General features: G+C 50.2%; 1 pseudogene; it reads right to left on the reverse strand.

Annotated features, from left to right (window-relative positions):
- Positions 1-3048: 3048 nt before the first annotated feature.
- Positions 3049-3167, reverse strand: LOC120585332 (uncharacterized; annotated as a pseudogene).
- Between the last annotated feature and the right edge of the window lie 16404 nt (positions 3168-19571).

The following is a 19571-nucleotide window of genomic DNA, read 5'->3' on the forward strand; positions in this document are numbered from 1 at the left end:
TCAATAAAATGTACCAAGTATGTGTTATGTGTCACCCACCAGGGGGAGACACTGAACAAGACGCATTCTCCGTTCTCTGGGAGCTGGCACCCAGAGGGCAGAAAGCAATGGCGCTTACACGATGATGCCTTTATAACGATAGCACTGTAACGGGGATGAGACGCGGCACACACACAGGACGCACCTAAGCCTGGGTGTTTCCAGGAAGACTCTTCAGAAGAGATGGCTGGGTCCTGAAAAAGTTTCCTCTTTAGCCGTGTTTTTAAAATTCCAGCTTCGGTACCGATTCGAAAGGCCAAACTGGCCTCGCTCAGCACAACTCCTCACAGCGGACTCCTTGCTCCTCTGCTCGGGAGGTGGCCACCCTCTCGCCTCTCAGTGAATTTTCCTCCCAGAACCACTTCTCCTTGCCCATTGTGCTGTCTCCTCCCTGGGGCACAAAGTGGTGACTTCTCACAGCTGCTGTTTCTTCCAAACATCACTGGCCCCCAGGCAGGAACAATTAGGGTACAACTCCAGCTGCTAACGCGGAGATGATGTCCCTCTAATGAAAATAGGACACGGTGCTGGGAGCCCACTACGCATGAATAATTACATCCTCATTAAACACTGCCTTTTGTTTCCCACTCATTTATTCAATATTAAATGTGAATGAAGTTTGCTTCATGCAAGACTCAGCTCTGACACATTCCTATGGAGTCACCAAGACATTATTTCTCCCCGGGTGCTTATTATACCACTGGTGCTCTTTTTAAAAATCATGATGTATATATAACATTTGCAGGTGGAAAACGTCCCTGTAATTCTGGATTCTCTTCAGACGGTTGATCTGCCTTGTGAAATGTTTTTCGAAACGAGCCTCGCTCCCAGATTCTTCCTAGCATGATCCTCTCCACTGATTACGTCCATTCTTCAATGCGATAATGACCAGCTTCACTGGCTCCTTATGCCGCTGCAGCCAGGGAGGAAAGGGTGAGGAAAGCCGAGATAAAGCCGAGAGGGGCTGCGATCGTGTCATTTCCCGCACAGGGTAGGGCTGTCTCAGCGGAGTTAAGCACATTTTCGAGGCCTCGTAGGTTATTTCTTCATGGTTTGACTTTATCATCTGTTCAGAAGCTTCGCGATTTCTCCAAATATTAGAGTCTTCATCTTCAAATGCATTTCAAAGCGCAGACAGGATTTTTCTGAGCAAAACAGGCTTATCAGGGCAGCTTCCTCTGGCAGGAAACATCAAGAGCTGTCTGTAATTTGCAATGATCATGACCCCATATGGGCAGGAGACAGCACGACTGGTAAAGAGAAAGCAGTCAGGAGTCACAGCGGTCATTAGTTCTCTTTGACAGGTGTCACTTCCAGGTCTCCTTGTGTTTGGGCCCATGATTGGTTCGGGCCAATGAGTTGTAAACAACAACAACAAAAAATGTGCCACCTTCAGACGGGAGCATTTAATTGCTGCTTCCAGAGCCTGCAGGGAGTTTCAGCTCATGGACGCTCCACCAACAAGGGTTCCTGGACACCTACAGTGAGCAGACTGTCCCCTGCTCCATGACTTACATCCATGCACCACCAAAATTAACTCATATCTTGAGGTCCCAAGAGGGATGTACTTCCCTAATAAAACGAATGTAAATCCACGTTTCATAAAGTGTTTCTGATCATTTCTTTCTTTCTTTCTTTCTTTTTCCCCCAATGTCTTGTCAGAGAGAATTAGATCATCATTGTTTTACTGCATAATGTGGCAGATGCCGAATGCACGTCGGGAGGAGAAATGTCACTTCTGCCTCTTTCTGATTGCTCGCTCAGGCTTATATTACTGGTGTTAACTTCAAACCACAGGAATCCTTTTAAACCATTTGTCTATTTTATGAGGGCTGTTTTAGTTCACACCGGAGAACATACTCTCTAACTTAATAAAAACTAAAGCTTTCTGGAAGCCAAAAAAAGTACATCGACAAGTGAGGACGTTGCATCAAGCCCTCGGGGTGTGGGACCTCTACTTCTGCCTCTGAGTCTCTCTGGACCACGCGCTGTTCAGAACCATCCAATACTGGGACACAGTAAGGACTCCGGTGTCATTAAAGAATTAAATAATGCCAAATTTAATTTCTTTCTTATTTTTTAAATGATAAAATAAAAATATTGTGTTTTATCGATTCAAAGACGCGCCTTTTTGTCACAATTCAACATCTCTGAAATTAGAATGCATCTTAAAATCCACAGCACATCATAGCTTAATTGGTAGCTTTTTGATGTTTTCTCAAATGTACATAAAATAATGGTAATCGGTGGCATTTTCAGTAACTATAAAATGTGGTAAATAGAAATTCTAGAATCATCTTCTAGATCACAATACAAATGGGTTGTATCATGATTGCTTTTAGAGACCACTGCTCTGGAGACTTGCTGCTCAAAGTGTGTGTTTTGGACGGCGTCACGGGCATCTCCCAGGAGTTCGTTAGAAAAAGCAGGATCTACGGCCCCTCCGCAGACTTCCAAAGTCAGATCTGCTTTTAACGAGATCCCAAAGTACTTCACATGCATATTAAAGTTGGAGAAGCCCTGCTCTAGAAGCTTTGAAATCTGGGACTTGTCTAGTGAGAGCTCACCCTGAACTTGGCAAGAGCAGACTTGGATGAAAAAGACTAAGTTTCGATGGAAGGGGCCATGAGCTGGGGAATGCAGAGGCTCCCAGAAGCTGGAAAAGGCAAGAAAGTGGGTCCTGCCTCAGAGCGTCCAGAGGGAACGCAGCCCTGCAACGCCTTGATTGTAGTGAGATCCATTTTGAACTTCTGACCTCCAGAATCATAAGATAACAAATGTGTGTTGGTTTAAATAACTTTAAGTTTGTGAGAATTTGTCACGGCAGCCATAGAAAATTAATACACTTTGTCTCTTCCTGTAGACCAATAGTTCTGTATCCGCACTGCACCAGAATCGCTCACAATATCTATCTATCCATCTATCTATCTATCCATCTATCTATCCCTCTATCCCTCTATCTATCCCTCTATCCATCTATCTATCTATCATCTATTTATTTATTTTAAATGCCTACAGCACCTGGTATTCCAAGGTAGTCTCCCATCCAAGTATTAACCAGGCCCGACCCTGCTTAGCTTCCGAGATCAAATGAGATCGGGCTTGTTCGGGGTGGCATGGCTGTAGACCGCTCATGATATTTATAAGTTATAGATGCTGACGTCATCATGGCTGACACATTAGGATTTTTATAAGCATCCCAGAGGGCATCCTTTATTTGAGAGCGTATTAGAAATGCAGAATTTCAGGCCCTACCTCATAGCTACAGAATAAAAATCTGTATTTTAACAAGATTCCCAGATGACTTGTGTGAATATTGAATATGAGGGGTGTGACTTTAGCTCCTGAGTGTTTCCAGGACCGGATTGGGCTGCCTTTCTCACCTGGCGTCCCCAGAACCCAGCGTGGTGCCTGTCACAGAGCAGGCACTGTTATGTGGATGGATAACTGAGTTCCAAACAAACAGAAAGCTTGAACCCTAAAGCGATACAGAAATAAACTGGTGGTTTCAGAAAGATCTAAGATGATGGTTTTCAAATTTTTTTTAAGCAGAGCAGCTTTTTTAAAAAAAATAATAATTTGAAGTCTTATGTAGAACTTGAGTATGTGAGACATAAAAGTGGCACCAACAGTTTTCGCCAGCTCAGCTTCTCCCCTGGCTGCTGGGGCCCTTCCACAGGTGGTACCTGGAACTCACAGAGCACAGCAGCAGGACACTCTGGCTAAGAGCAGAGGCCGGGGAGGGTCTAAACAGGATGCTGGGGACCAGAGCAAGTGTCGCCCACAGCAAATGTCCCTTCTGAGGGGGTAATTGTACAGATAAAAAGCAGTTCAAGTTCACTGGAGTCCGAGGTGTCAGTCTTAACAGGCCAAGGAGGTCCAGTGCAAAGTAAGCTAAGGCCGAGGTACAGAGGTGACAACTAAGCAGTGGGGGGAAGGCAGACGCAGAATCCGCCTTCCCGGCGGGGCTCAGACAGGCCAGAGGGAACGCGCAGGCTCGCGGGCCGCCGCCCACTGGCTTCCCTTCCGTGCTACTTAGTCCACATTCGAAGTCCAGGAAAAGAGAGTTCGACTGGCCAAACTTGGGGTCCGTGCCCTCCTTGGCTCGGGGAGGACAGGTCACCTCCATTTATAATCCTGTCAAAACTGTACCCAGCGGGTAGTTCCCCCAAAGGAAATCAAAGTGCTGATGGGAATGAGCAGCCAGAACCAGCACGTGTCCGTTATGCGCAGGGAGTGTCGCCTCCATTTTTCAGATAAGACATCGAAGCTGAGGTTGGTTAGCCCGCGTGGCCCGTGTTTGCGCAGATGGCAGGTGCTGGCCCTGATCTTGGGACCCGGGGTGGTCTCGTGCAGAAGCCAGCACTCTGCAGGACAGCACGTTGTCTGGTGGGGACCTCGCGTCTGGAGCCGAGGCCTGTGGACAGGGCAAGACCCACAGCAGAGCCAACGATGGGGGTAACGCAGGAGTCCCTGGGTCCTACCAGGGCAGAATCCAGGCTGAGGTTACACATGGGGACGAGGGGTAGCAGCAGGGAGGGGCCGGCCTGTCAGCACAGGACGGGAAGACAGTCGTCACCGCCAGGTGGCCTTGCCGATCCTGGGGGCTGCTGCCCTCCTACCGCAGGTTTAAGCACCTGTATTAGTTTGCTCGGGCTCCGTAACAAAGCGCCCCAGACCGTGAGGCTTACGCAACGGAAGTGGATTGTCTCACAGTTCTGGAGGCTGGAAGTCCAAGGTCAAGGTGTCGGTGGGGTTGGTTCCTTCTATGGGCTGTGAGGGAAGGGTCCATCTGTGCCGGCCTCTCCTCTCGGCTTATATGTGGCCACTTGTCCCGCATCTCTTCACCTCGTCTCCCCTCTGAGTGCTTCTGTGGCCCAATTCCATCTTTTTATGAGGACAGCAGTCCTATTGGATTAGGTCCCACCCTGATGGCCTCATTTTAACTTAATTACCTCTATAAAGACCTTATTTTCAAACAAGGTCACATTCTGAGGTCCTAGAGGTTAGGATCTCAACATATGAATTTGGGCGGGGGGACACAATTCAACCCATAACAGCCCCCTTCTTGGTGCCAGAAGAAAATTACTAGCTGACGTATGCTCCTCCTTGATTTAAAGCAGGACTGTACACAGGGCGTGTTATCCCCAGAAGCTTCTGGAACATTAGCTGTGCGCCTGGCAGTGAATGCCAGTCGTCACTCACAGGCGCGTGGGAGAGGAAACGAAGTCTTCTACGAGGCCGCTGGTAGCGTGGGAAATGCAACTTCACGGAACGGCCGTGAGCCCAGAACCAGTGACCAGCTTGCGTCTGCATCCTGGCCCCACCACGCTCAAGCTGTGCCGCGCTGAGCCAGTCGCCTAGTCTTTCTGTGCCTCTTTCTCATCCATAAAACATGCATAATATTAGGAATGACCTTATTCTTGTTATGAGGATTCAGTGACTAAATACTCCTAAAAGTGCTAGCAAGCATTCTGTGTTTGTTAAATAAAGCTATTAAAAGTGAACCCAGGGCGCTAAGAAAACACAGAGACACCTGACCAGGACTTAGAAGCTGAAGGGGATGCTTCCTGGAGTCCCCAGTCATAATGTGACGGAAGCTGCTGAGACGAAGGGCCAGGCAGGCCCTTGCGGTGTGTCATTAGAGGGGGCGTAGGGGCGATGGGATGGGGGCTTGGCTCTTCTTGAACGTGTCCCCCCTCTTCCTCTAGACACAGCGGGGGATGCCCAGCCGCTGTCTGTTCCTGGGAGGGGAAAGGTCGACAGAAAACGCACAGCCCGCTCCGAGCCTCCTGCTGCCGGGAAGTGGGACGGGCCTTTCTCTTGTTAATGCACAAGTCAAGTGCGAGATGTTCATCCAAGTCCGACTACTCGTTACCAAGTTCTTATCTGAGTCGCCTCTACCTATGGTCTGTGTACATCCAAGGGATTAAAACAATTGAACGAGCGAAGGTTGATTAGAAAGCCAACCCTTCTTTAACCCTATCCCAACCACCGCCACCTCCCACCGCCAGAATTGTTTTTAATCATCTCACAGGCCTTTTGTCATTTTTAGATAAACTACAGCTTAAAAAATTGACCACGTCCCAAACACCCGAGGTCATGGATTATTACAGGCAGCCTGATTCCTACTAATTGCAACCAGAAGCACCTTTGATGTGAGCCTCACAAGCCTTAATGAACACCTCCGCGGACAGGTGGGGAGAGGGCCACGGACACAGGGATCCGGAGGCATTGTCTGTGAGAAGGGCGGAGGGGTGGTGGCGGCCGCTCCTTAAAAGGCTTCTCTCTGTCAGAAACAAAAGTGAGGTTGGGTGAGCGCTGACATATGACCAAGACACGCCTGAATCTCTGGGTCCGCGCAGAGCCATTGCTACCTCTCTCTTCCTAAGTGCCCCAAGGAATACTGATCTGCCACTGAGGTCTCTATTTCCATTTCTTGGCTTGTTTAGAATTTGTCTCTCGGTCACACAGCCAGAGAAATCAGGAAGCAGGTTGGCGGGAAGAGTGGCCCCCTTTGGACCCCCACCCATTATTTACCAGGATGTGACCCATCGAGAAAGGCCTCCCAGCCTGGAGGTGGTTTCCTCCTGACGTCACCTGTACTACTGGCCTTAATGAGGCTGACGTGCAGTGAATAAGAAAATTAGTCTCTCGACGCTGGCCCGTTGGTACACTGCCACTGTGACAGAGCAGCCCGCGAAGTGGCTTACGACAGGGTGTGGGGTGCAGGCTGGGGAGACCTCGCGTGGGAATCGAAGTTGCCGGCCATGGGAACCCCCCAAACGTGCAGCTCCTCGCCAGTCTCCTCACGGTCCGCCCGCCTGGGAGAGGAGCGGGCATCGCACCAGAGCGCGGGGTGGGACTGCATTAAAGCGATGATGCAAAAAGCGATTGGGCTTAGCACCCCTTCTCTCCTGCTCTGGAAGGTTCTCAAGTGCCAAGGGTGTGCTTTTATTTACTCCGAAGCTGCCTTCCCGCCTGAGGCCCCGCCCAACCTCTGTTCTCACTGAGGTGGATTCAGGGCTGGGCACAGCAACTTCTGTGACAGCAGAGAAAGAGAGGGGAGAGGACCCCAGCTTCGGCCAAGGCCCCCGAAGGCCGCGGAGGGAAGGCGAGAGTGGTAAATGGCCGTGGCGGGGAGTATGTCACTTCTGTTTATTGAGCCCTGACTGGGGGTCAGGGGGCTGGGGGAGGTAGGTCCTCTGTTAAGCACAGCCCCTTGGGGAACGCAATTCTTCAAAAATTTCAGCCGTGAGGGTCCTTCCTCCACAGAGTGGGGAAGGGGACCAAGCAGCGATGCCCAGACGTCCCACTTCGGGCTACGGGGGCTGCGGGCCCCTAGGCATTCATCTTGTTCTGATGCACGCACGTTGGGATGCTTTAACTTAACCTCCGCGGCAACCCTTGGGGGCAGGGGTTATTATTATTCCCGATGAACACGTGAGGAAACTGAGACGGACAGTCCGGGACTCGATGAATTCGAGCAGTCAGGTAAAGGCAGAGCTCCGCCTGGCTCCACAGCTGGAGAAGCCTCTCCGCCTGAGGTCCACTCAGGGGAGGCCCAAATGCAGGCTCTGGTCACTGGGGTGCAGGGAAAACGCAGACTCTAAGGCAGGGGTCCCCAGCCCTCCGGCCACGGACCAGTACGGGTCAGTGGCCTGTTAGGAACCAGGCCGCACAGCCAGAGGTGAGCGGTGGTGAGCAGCAATGCTTCATCTGTATCTGCAGTCGCTCCCCAGCGCTGGCATCACCGCCTCAGCTCCGCCTCAGATCCGCAGGCATTAGATGCTGACAGCAGCACTGGGCCCTGATGCCAGAAAGGTTGGGGGCCCGCTGCTCGAGGCGCACGCCTTCCCTGCAGCTAAGCTGGAGCTCTGTAACTTTCTCTGCTGGTCAAGGAAGCTAATCATTATGCGAGTGTGTGAGAACCACGCTATCGTAGCTGTTCTATCCAAAAAGTATATAATTCCCCAAATTAGCAGCAGCAAGTTATTTATAGCACCTCTCACAACTGATTGACACATGCCTCAGCAGTTCTCAAAGGAAAGTCTGCATCAGAAGCAGACTCCTGCTCCCCCACCCCCAATTCTGATCGAGTCGGTCTGGGGTGGGCCTGAGACTCCTGCATGGTAAACATTTCCCAGGCGATTCTGAAGCCAGCTGGTCCACAAGCCCCACTCATCCTCCTCCCCCGCCCCCCACACACACCAGAATATGCTGGGTCCACAGTCCTGGGTTCTAATCTCACTCAGCTGCTCCCCAGCTGTGTGGCTATCGGGGGGTCTCTCTCCCATGCGCTGGACAGGATAGGGTCTGAAGCTCCCTCCAGCTCTAAGCGTGGAGGCCTCTGAGGCTGGGCCCCAGTACGTCGGGGGTGGAGCTGTGGCTTTTAAAAGGCGGAGAGGAGGAAAGGGAGCTGGAGACGCAGCTGCCGGGGGAGGAGGACGAATGGACAGACGTGGTCCTGCCACCCAGTGAGCACGGTCCCCTGCACAGGGCTGCGCCGACATGCTGCAGAGCAGCTGAGTCACCGCATCTGGATTCTGGAAGCTGGGCGCCAACCCAGCCCACGGAGAACCCGGCTCACTGGGGCCCGTCGCTTCTGCGGACAGAGTTCAGGTAAGAGATTCCGGATCGTTCAAGTCCTCGAAAGGCATCAATTCTATGGCGTGGTAGCGCTTGGCGGGAGCAGCGGCCGGGTTCTCCTCGCTGGCACTGACCCCGTGTTCTTCCCTGATCTCTGGGTTTTAGGGCCAGCCACGCCCTGAAGCGAGGCTCTGAGATTAGACCACTATCTGCAGCCCCTTCTATGATTTCACGATTCTGAGGCAGCGTCATCCCCACCCTGCAGAGAAGCCTGTCTCTCATAGATCCCGTCTCAGGCGCCGAGCTGTCGGTGACAGCCCGCGCTGCTCCACAAACCAAAGGTGAATGAAGACTGGGAGGGCGGAAGCTGTCACAGCCTCGATTCTCTACGAATAAAACATCTGAGCTCAGAATTGTCACCGTACTTCTGCGCACACTCAAAATCAATGTGCCGTTACTACCCTACAGCCCGTTCCTAACATCGCCGCCGAAATCACTTTGCTCCTGAAGCCACATCAGGAGGGGACGAAACACAGCGCCAGCTGTGCCTGTGAAATGGCTTCGCGTTGGAAGCAACATCCCTTTCATAGGCCATTAGTCTGGTCTGCAGAGACATGGAAGGGTCTGAGATAGGGCGGGAGAGAGCGAGGCTGGCAAAGGGGCAGAGCAGCCCTCTCGCCCCGATTCGGTGTCTCGCCCCAACCAGACCCCTCAGCCAGCTATGCAGAGGGTGAAGGGAGCAGTGGGAGCTGCGCTGTGTCGGGTGCTCATGTCCTGTCTTGTCCTGGCTGAGCCCCATCTGTCACCCCTGCAGCCCTTGGGGCAAGAGTCATAAAAAAGCAAGGGGGTCTTCCTGTTCTCATAGCACCCCTTACTTAGGGCTATGGGAGGGCCAAACTCTGTGCTAACTGTAAGGGAGGCAGACATGCTAAACCAGGACCTGACCGGGAGCTATCAGGACCTGTGGGGCCTGTGGGGAAGCCAGCTCCAGGCATTGAGGCTCTGGCCTCAGCTAAGCTCCCTGTGCCCAAGCCTGGCACAGGCACAGCAGAACCTCTGACAGCCTGTCACAGGGCCATGGGCACCTGCACCAAGAGCCCTTTGTGGATGCTGCTCCATCCTGAGCCCCGAGGGTCCTGCCCTGTGTCACACTTCAGGACATAATCATAACCCTGACGGAGGAGAGCCGTATCGGGAGTAACTCTGTGATCACAGGGTAAATTTTCTATGAGTCTGATGGGTTGGAGGCTCAGGCTCAGAGTCAATTTGATTTTAAGAAAATCAGGTAAGTCCACAATTCTTGCACATCCAAGTTAGAATTTAAATTCTTATCCACTAAATGATAACTTTTCATTTGTCCACAGAAATCTTTTTAAACACACAAAACGTGCATTAACGACTGTTAGAACTGTTGGTCATTGCATCAGATTTTGGGAAATTCTGACCTTAGAACATGAGCCACCACATCGAGGACTTCACCTGCCATGAATAACGGGCCAACCACCAGGCAGGAAGGAGGAGCGGGGTAGAGAGAAGGAGGGGAGAGCGGGGGAGGGAGAAAGAAAAGGGAAGAGGGAGGGAGCAAAGGACGGGGGCAGGTAGGAGGGATTGAGCTGGGGAACAAGGGGGAGAAAGGGGTGGAGAAGAGGGGAGGGGAGAGGCTAGAGGACAGGGGAGGGAAGGGATGAGTCCTCAGGAGCTAAAAGGCCGTGTCAGGCGTCTCTGTTTGTCCCAAGGGCAAAGCTGACAATGACCTTCTGAGCAGCCCTCTCCCTCCCCTGCTTCAGAACCGCTGCCCCCACCTCCACCGTAGGCACCTTCAGAGAAGAGGTCTAATAAACCCATCTTGGCCAAGAATCTTAATCTGTTCTCTCTCCCAGGAGTCTCAGAATGCAGAGAAGGAGCAAAGGAAACCTCTCTGTGGAATTTTCACATACATCGCCTAGGCGATGGGATCGAGATGCTTAGGATGGAAAGGGATAGAGGATTTTGTCCAAATGCACTGTTTTTGCTTAGGTCAAGACAGATGAATGAGTAAAGACGCAAACTTTGATTCTGAATGGTGAAGCAAACTGGGAATGGGGAGACTCGATCTAGACCCGCCTCGGCCAGTTGGCTGTGGGACCCGGTCATGGACCCAATGCTCCTTCCATTCACAGAGGGCAGGATGAGGGGTTCCATCCAGACATTTCCTCTCGTAGGGTATTCCCAGCTCTAACAGTGTAAGTTCCACGAATGGAGTTGAAAGTGAAAATCAAGTAAAACTTACAACCAAATCAACCCAGAACGGATACGGGATGCCCATTGCTGTGACTGAGCTGCATGAATAGTCAGCAGTTCATTCAAAGAGCTAGACTTAGTGGTCGCTTTCCCTCTGGTACAAGTGTTTCTGGGGTTGCACACACAGGGATGGAGCAGGGGGAGAAGCAAGGAGGGACAGGTCTGTGCACCGCCCCCACACACACACACACACGCAGAAGGAGGAGGGGTCTCCGGCTTCTGCTGGCTTTAAGGCTCATGGTCCTGCCCCAGCCTGGTTCTGGGACAGGAAGATGTGACTCCATGACCCAGCCTTAAATCCTTTCACAAGCATTGCTCCTATGACCTCGAGGTAGTACACTAGCCTAGACTTCTGGTTATGAACGTCAGAAACCCAATTCGGCCTAGTTTAAATTAAAAAAGAGACTGTATTGGTTCGCATGACTGGGGATTCCAGGGGTCCATCTGCTTTCAGCCACAGCTGGCACCAGGAATCAAGTGATCGCGTTCGGGCTCGCTCTCCTTTAACCTCTGCCTGTTTCTCCTTGGCTCCAGGATAGATGGCTACAGCATCCCCACACTCCTATCCGAGGTCACAGGTCCATCAGAAAAAAAAAAATCTCTTTCTCAATAGCCCCACCAGAAAGAACTGAGTGGACAGTCTGGGTCACATGCTCTTCCCTAAATCTAACTCTGCAGCCAGGGGGATGCATTCTCTGGGTCCCATGCCTCCCCCGTGACTGTGAGGATGAAGTCAGTGTGTGTGTGTTGCGGGGGGGCGGTCAGCCCCACTTGAACCCTGTGGAATGGATTACCTACAGGAAAGAAGGGGAAGAAGGAATTCTAGACAGATAAAAACAGCAGATTTCCTCAAATAGATTGTTTTAAAGTCCACTTTACAGACGAGAAAACAGAGGATCAGATTGGTTAAATGACTCACCCAAGCTCACAAAACTAGGAAGTCATGAGCTTGGACTTGAAGCCGCACTTGTCTGCCTCCCAAGTGCATGTTTTAACCACTAAACTCTATTAGCTCCACCGTCCCAGCATCACCAGGCGCTCCCTTATCCCAACTCCAAATACCGGGGCTTGGCCTTCAGGGCTCCCCCAAATAACTGAAGTTGCAGGGAGCCTGACAATAAGTTCGAGACCTCTGGATCCTCAAGGAAATTTCTACTCTCTCCGTTCCTTTTTCCCTGCCTTTCCCCAGGCGGAAGGCAGGAGCTGGGCACCTCAAAGACACCTCTTTTTCCCACTCCCAAGGCTGAATACACAATACGTGGAATAGGCTGAGCATCACCATTTAAGGCAAAAGTTCTCCATCGCTGCGTGTGCACACCGGTGTAGTGAATCATTTTAAATTGTCTTGCAATTCATTTGTTTTATGAATAGTTAAAAGACTGAAGTTCGCAAAGGATTTACCTTTAAAAAAAAAAAAGCAGAGAAAATTCAAGGTTATCCCTATAACGACATCCACTGCATTCGCTTGTATTTTACGCTTTCTTAAGTGGGAGGGAGGTGAAGGTAAAGCGCATGACTTTGTTAGCACCCGGGCATGGCCCATGGGAGGTTTTCCTGCTTGTGTGCCCTACTGGAGAATCAGTTAGGGATTACTGATTTAAGGGAGGACTTCTGCCCACAAATACCTTCTTAATACCTACTTTCAATTCCACCCAGTGGAGATATGTTAGTTATAAAAGCTAAAGCTGGATAGGGAGTGTTCAACAGTCACTTGCATGTTAGTGTGAATTATAGGGTACTCTCTTTCAAGAGTCAAGTCTTCTAGAGATTCCAGATGAATGGAGACATTTCTGAGTATTTTCAGGTAATAAAAACTTCTGAAGGACTAAAAAAAAGTCAAACTTTAAAGTGGAGCTTTAAATAGAGTTGAAAACTTCGAGTTAATAGATAATTGTATGCAAAATAAAGTTCATACTAGCAAGTAGCTTCCTGAGTGAGTGACAAAGTAGGCAGCAGATTTTTTTTCTCCATCGTGGCAAAGAAGAGTTTTTTTTCTTTTGGTTCTTTTCGCTTTCTGGATGTTTTTAATGTACTCGTAGCATAAGAGAGAGCCAGACTGTATACCCGTGTTCATCGCAGCATTATTCAGAGTCACCAAGAGATGGGGGCAACTCGAGCATCCATTGACAGGTGACAGATAAACAAAACGTAATATACACATACAATGGAATATTATTCAGCCTTAAAAAGGAAGGAAATCCTGTCACATGCTATAAACACAGATGAACCTTGCAGATAGTAATTATACTAAGTGAAATCAGCCAGTCACAGAAAGACAAATACTGTGTGATTCTACTTACACGAGAAGTAGTCATACTCGTGGAAACAGAAGCAGACCGGTAGCTGGCGGGGGCTGGAAGTCGGGGGCGGGGGGCAGCTGTTGAATGGGCTCAGAGTTCCAGATGTGCAAGATGAAAACCTCCAGGGGTCTGTTGCATGACCACGTGAATATAGTTGACAGGGCTGAACTGTGCGTTTAAAAATGGTCAAGATGGTCAGTTGATGCTGTATCTTTTACACAACATTTTTTAAATGTGAAAGAAAAAAAAGAAAGAGCCCCAAAACTGGTTATGAGCTATTTGAGGAAAAAAACAAAGGCGGGGGAGGGGCAGGCACTAACTGGCCTCTGAACCTAATTCTAAGAACCTTTGGAAATCCGAAAGTGATAGATTTCCTCTCTGATAGAACGAATGTCAAAAGAATCATCTACATGGATTAATTTATTGCAAAAAAGGGACACTCAGAAGAAGGAAGGAGAGGGGAGAGGAGGCGGAGGAGGAGTGAGAAGCAAGACTATAAGACGTTGTCGTCTAAGGAAATAATTATTTTCAGTGATACACACACACACACACACACACACACACACACACACACACAATAATGCAGCAATGTCATACCCAGCCATTGTACAAAGTATAAAAGTGTCCTTGCCACAGCAGTTATAAAAGCTCTTCACGCTTCTGGCGAAGAAGGAGTGCTTATGACTAATCAAAATAAAATCTCAGCAGTCATAACCATGAGGGTTTGGGAGTTTGACCAGATGGCTTTCTCCACATCTAGTGTAAGAACATGGCATGGCGACAAGGGTAACCTGAAGGCATGGAACCCTGTGAAGACAAACGGGCCAAAGCCAAGGCTTCTGGGGAGTCAAGACTGGTTCGTGAAGAACTAACGGGAGACGTATCGGCAGGCGGAGGGAGGCAGGGGCCAGGCATTGAAAGGGAGGGGAGAAGACACAGCCACAAATGTTATCAGTAGGGAAAAACATTTTGCTGGAAGTCGATTCTGCCTTCTCCCTTTCTAGAAGCGAAATAGCGTTTGCTTAGGTTTTACGAGTACCGGCCCTCTTCCCACCCCGAACCTCAGGGACACTGAAGGGTTGAGCCAAGGCAAAGATGACCTGCCGCGGGGAGCTGGCACTCCCGGGGTTTGCCGAGGCCGGACACGAGGCACAGGCAGGATCGTGCGGGGTCATCGAGGCCACAGGTGAGGTACACGAAGGCAGCTTAGTGGCAACTCTGTCACACAGGTGGCTATAAGAAAGCCAGGCTGGCCAGCAGCCACATGTCATGTCATTTTAATGTGCAGCGCTTCTGGACTGGGAGAAGGCTGGCTAGGCAGAATTCCCTGAGGAAGGCTGTGGGACTTGCCCTGTCCACGCTGGACATCAGGATCCTGTCAGCCTGGACGGGTGGGGCTCAGATTCCGCATATGAAAATACTGGACACGTTCTTTAATTTAGACCTCAATAGAGATGAGACCAAAGCTAATTGAGAATGGCTGAGCTTCACATTACGGAATGAGAACTACCTAACGTTTCCTGCACTGTGAAGCTGGGAACCCACGGGTGGGTTCTGAGGTCGACCTCAGCTCTGTCCGAGGTAAAGAACGGGTGTGTCCGTTGGTGTCATGCTTTCCAGGGCCAGCTGATCTGCTTCTTCTCTTCCACCCAGTTCTTGGTTCATCCTGGTCTGGGTTCAGGTGATTGTTTTTTATATCAAGGCTCTTATTACCAATTGCACAGAATGCTCAGTTTTTATATCTGTAATTGCTCAAAGTTCGGATTTGAAAGAACAAGGGCCATATCAATAATATCTAGGGAGGGTGCCTTTTCCAGGGTGTTCTGCAAAATGCCTGTGTCCGTTATTTATAACCCATAAATGGTTCCTTTCTCGACCTGTGGCATGTTCCTCTGCTCCATCGTCGGGATTGCTTGCCTCTGCTCGGCTGTCTCTCCGGTGGGCTGGGTTGGGAACTGGCTCCTTTTGGCAGTGAGATTTACTTCCAGGCTGAATCTGACCTTCTCTTTTTGGAAAGAAATAGAGATTCTGGGACATGTCTTGAACAACCCCATTCAACATCTCCTTGGGCTTCAGATGGTTTAGGGTTTGACTCTTTAAATGTTTCGCATTTTCAGATGAGGGCAAAGGTGCCCAGCCAAGATGGCAAGTAGGATTGAGTTCCAGTCCTGCAGGAAGGAATGTCTTTTATTTATTTTTTTTTTACACATAAGCAACAGCTTCCCACCAAGACATGTGCTGATGTAGTGTGTCCTTGCAGAAGGGCAATCCTTTTAAAATTTACACACTGTACAGGCTGGCGACAGCCTTCCCTGAGACAGATGATGTGGGAAGGGGAAATTGGGCTTTAAGGAGCCCAAAGAAAAGTTTACCAGAATGGTGAATGGAGGAAAGTCAGCATGATCATCCCCCAAATGGAAGCCAACAATGAATGGTCAGTCAAGAGACCAAAGATTAAGAGGCTAAGTGTATTAGTTATCGGTTGCCATGTGACAAATCACCACAAAACTTAGTGACTTAAAACAACTGGTTTTGTATCATCTCACAGTTTCTAAGTATGGCTTAGCTGGGTCCCTCTGGCTCAGGGTCCCTCACGAGGCTGCAGAGAAGGTGTTGGCCAGGATTGCAATCATCCCTAGGCTTAGTGGGAAGAGGACCTCCTTCCAAGATGACTCAGGTGGCTGGTAGCAGATGTTAGATTCTCACTGGCTGTTAGCTGGAGATACCAGCTCCTTCCACTTGGAGCTCACAGCTAAGCAAGCCAGCAAGAGCATCAGCAAGACAGAAGTCACGGTCCTTTTATAACCTAATCTTAGAAGTGACATCCCATCATCTGTGCCATGTTATATTTGATGGAAGCGAGTCATTTGGTGCAGCCCACATTCGGGGGGGTGCGGTATTACAGAAGTGCGTGCATACCAGGGGGCAGAGATCACCGAGAGCATCTTAGCATCTGCCTCTCCAAGAACAGAACCAAGGTGTGCACCTGGGCTACACCTGTCGGTTCTCCCTGCAGCAGCCAGAGTGGTCCTTATAAGATGTAGACGAGAGCACGTTGCTAACCTCGACAAACCCTCCATCACCTCTCGGAGCTGCGCTTGCATGTCGTGTCCTGCCTCAACCGTGCTCACCCTCCCCTCATCCCGCCACCCAGGACTCATGCCACCCTGCACACAGCAGCCATGGTGCTCCTGCTCCGATATGCCTCCCCGCTCCGGCCCCCTGCACTGGCTGTCCCTCCAGCCTTAAACGCTTCCCACGTGGTCCTCTTCCTTCCCATCACTCAGGCCTCTGCTCAGCTGTCACCTCCTCAGTGGGGCTTTTTCTGACCATCCCCGACTAAAACATCCATCCAAACTTCCCCCTCTCCTCCTATTTTCTTCCAACAACTCATCATTAACAAAAATTGTATATTTTGTATTTGTCTATCATCCATCTTCCCGACTAGAAGGTAAGATCCATGAGGACAGGTATTTTTGTCTATTTTGTTCACGGCTCTATTCCCAGTGCCTGGGATTTAGGAGATTCTCAGAAAATGTTGCCAGAATAAATGAATGAATGAATGAATGGTATTCGAATGTATGTAAAGAGGAAATCATCTCTAACACAGTAATAATAATATTTTCCATTGAGGGTGGTTATTATATCCTAGGCAATTTACAAACATAATTTTATTCAAATCTTACGAAGACCGATGAAGCAGGGACCATCATGATTGGCAAGACCAGGAAACTGACCAGAGGCCACACACAGTAAAAGGAAGAGCTGAGATCTAAAGGCAGGACTGTGTACGCTGTCACCAATGAGGTACGGCGTGTCCCCAGCAACAAAGCAACAGACCGCGCACAGAGCACCTGTCCAGTGTGGACCCTGCCACCAGAGGATGACAGCCAACCGCCCCCTGGGAACTCCTGATGCACAGCCTGGGATAAGAACCTTTACGCTAAAGAATCCCATCTCACTTCAAGATCCAGTGAAAATATTAATGTAGTGCCTACCTCAGTCTATAATTTAACAGAACATTTATTTAATCTCAAGCCAGCTCTAGGCAAAACTGACATTTTGCTTGGGGCTAGCCAGGGAGCCAGCAGAGACTCGGGCAGCCCTGGTCTCTGCCCTCCTATCCCACATTTACCAACGCTGTGGCCTCCTCCCTCGGGGACAGTGAGAGGACAAGCCAGGACTGCTCCCCTCCCCCATACGGACAGTGCTCAACCTCCTCTGCTGCCACTGGCTACAGCCTTGTGAAAAAACAAGGCTCCCCCGCCCCAGTTTATCCTCACCCCTTTCTCGGCACAGGACAGCGACAGCACCGCCCCGTGGAGCCCCCGCCTCCCAGCATGCCTTGCTCCTGCCACGCTGAATTTCCTTCAGTCCCTGAACTTCTCATGCCCTCTCACCTACTGGTTTAGGTCATGCTTGTGCCTCTATTTAGAACAAATTTTCCCTCTTATCATCTGATGAAAGCCTATTCGTGCTTCCGGTCTCAGTGTAAATGCCACTTCCTCCAGGAAGACTTCCCTAACCACTTCATTGGCACCCAGGATTTCCTCTACAATCAGGGAATGCCACCTTGAATTCACAGTTACCCGGTCCCTATGTAGAGGTTCCCCGAGGTCAGGGACCACGCCTGCTGGGCACCTGTTGTTTGCAGCCCAGCCATTTATTTCCCCTCCTTTGAGAAACAGTTTAACAAGTTCCCTTTGGGAAGACTCCTCCCTCCCCATTTCGACAAGGTGAGTTGTTTGGCGATGACACCAATGTCCAGCTCAGCTGTGGGGCCTAAGCTAACCGGCACTCCTATGTCCAGTCTCCTGGTCAGCAACTGACTCAGGGTTGACATGTGACGAAGGCCAGTCCGATCAGAGCTAACCTCAGGACTCTGCCTGGAAACCGTGCGCCCTGGCCTTTCTCCCCACTGGACAGGTACCCTCTTAGGACACTGGCCACCACCCAGGACCGATGGGGTGAGGCTTAGGGTGGGACAGGATGGCCAGCTACAGAGCCCAGCAGAGCTAAGAAATGGAGAGAAAGGAGCCGAGTCCTGAGCACATGATTTGAGCCCCTGGTTCGAGCATTGCTGAAACTAGAGATACTTCCAGACTGGGCAGCTACACGGACCGATAAATTCCCTTTACACTTCAACAAGTTTGAGAGTTTATTGGTTATTGTTCTTGTCATTCGCAACTAAGAAATATCCTAATTTCAAATTCTGCCTTATCGCCACCGTCTCCTCAGCCCTCAGCACAGCGCCTTACACTCCGTGAGGGCGAATGAAGAAGTTTCTCTGTTCTGGGTAAGAAGTGTGGGGACTGGAAACTCTGAGGGCTGGCACAGGGCAGGCGCTGGAGGCACTCGGCCGTCTCAAGTATGGTATCCAGGAAGGCTGGTTCTACATTTTTCTCTTGTTTCTACTCAAGGGCTGGTCAGAGTCCCCTCCCTCAGCAACCCAAGAACTCTTCTGAGACACAAGCCCCAGCTCCTGGTCCCACTTCCAGACCAGCTTCATTCAAGCCCTCAAACTGCCTCGGTAGGTCTAGTAACTCAGAGCTGGGTAGAGACCCTGCGGCCACCCAAAGCACATAGTTACAGCACTGTCCACGTGCCTTAAAAAAACAAAAAAAAAAAATCCAGGCTGCGATCGTGTCTTCTACTCACGCTCTGAGTAAATTCTGTGCCTTGTCTCGTGTCCACAATCTATTTCTATTCCTGTCGTTGGAATCACAGAAGTTGAGAAAGAAACACAGAGGTCATCTGAGTGAACCCCACTCCCAGGGGAGGTGTTACCACTGTCTCTGGCTGCAGTCTAGCCTGCCTTGGCTTGAATACGACCAGGGACTGGCGGCTCCATCCTTTGCGAAGCAGGCATATTGTCAGACAGCTCAGATCGTTAGAAAGTTCTTCCTGAAACCGAGCTGGAATCTGCCTCCTTGTCATTTCACCTAGTCTTGGGTCTGCCATCTGGAGTCCCTGGCATCAGCCTGATCCTTCCCCCACATGGCAGCTATTGGGATATATGAGGACAGCTCATACGTCCCTAAAGTCTGCTTGGCTTCAGGCACACATCCCTTGTGCCCTTGCTCAGTCCTTAATGTGACTTAGTCCTGATACGGCACCAGCACATCATCCTCTGGTGGACACCGATTTGCGGTTGTCCCTCTGAAAATCTGGTTCCTTGAAGAGATCTCAACAGTCTAGATATGGCCTGTCCAGGACCAAGCACAGCAGAATCACCCTGAACCTTGTTCTGGACTCACCACACCTGCTAATGGTGGCACGTAAGGTTCCAATGTCATTTTTACAGCCTCATCATACCACGGGCTCAGTGTAATGTGATCAAGGAAAAAATCCATTGCATGTTCC

This window comes from Pteropus medius, unplaced genomic scaffold (assembly GCF_902729225.1).
Source record: "Pteropus medius unplaced genomic scaffold, Ma_sr-lr_union100, whole genome shotgun sequence".
NCBI lineage: Eukaryota > Metazoa > Chordata > Mammalia > Chiroptera > Pteropodidae > Pteropus > Pteropus medius.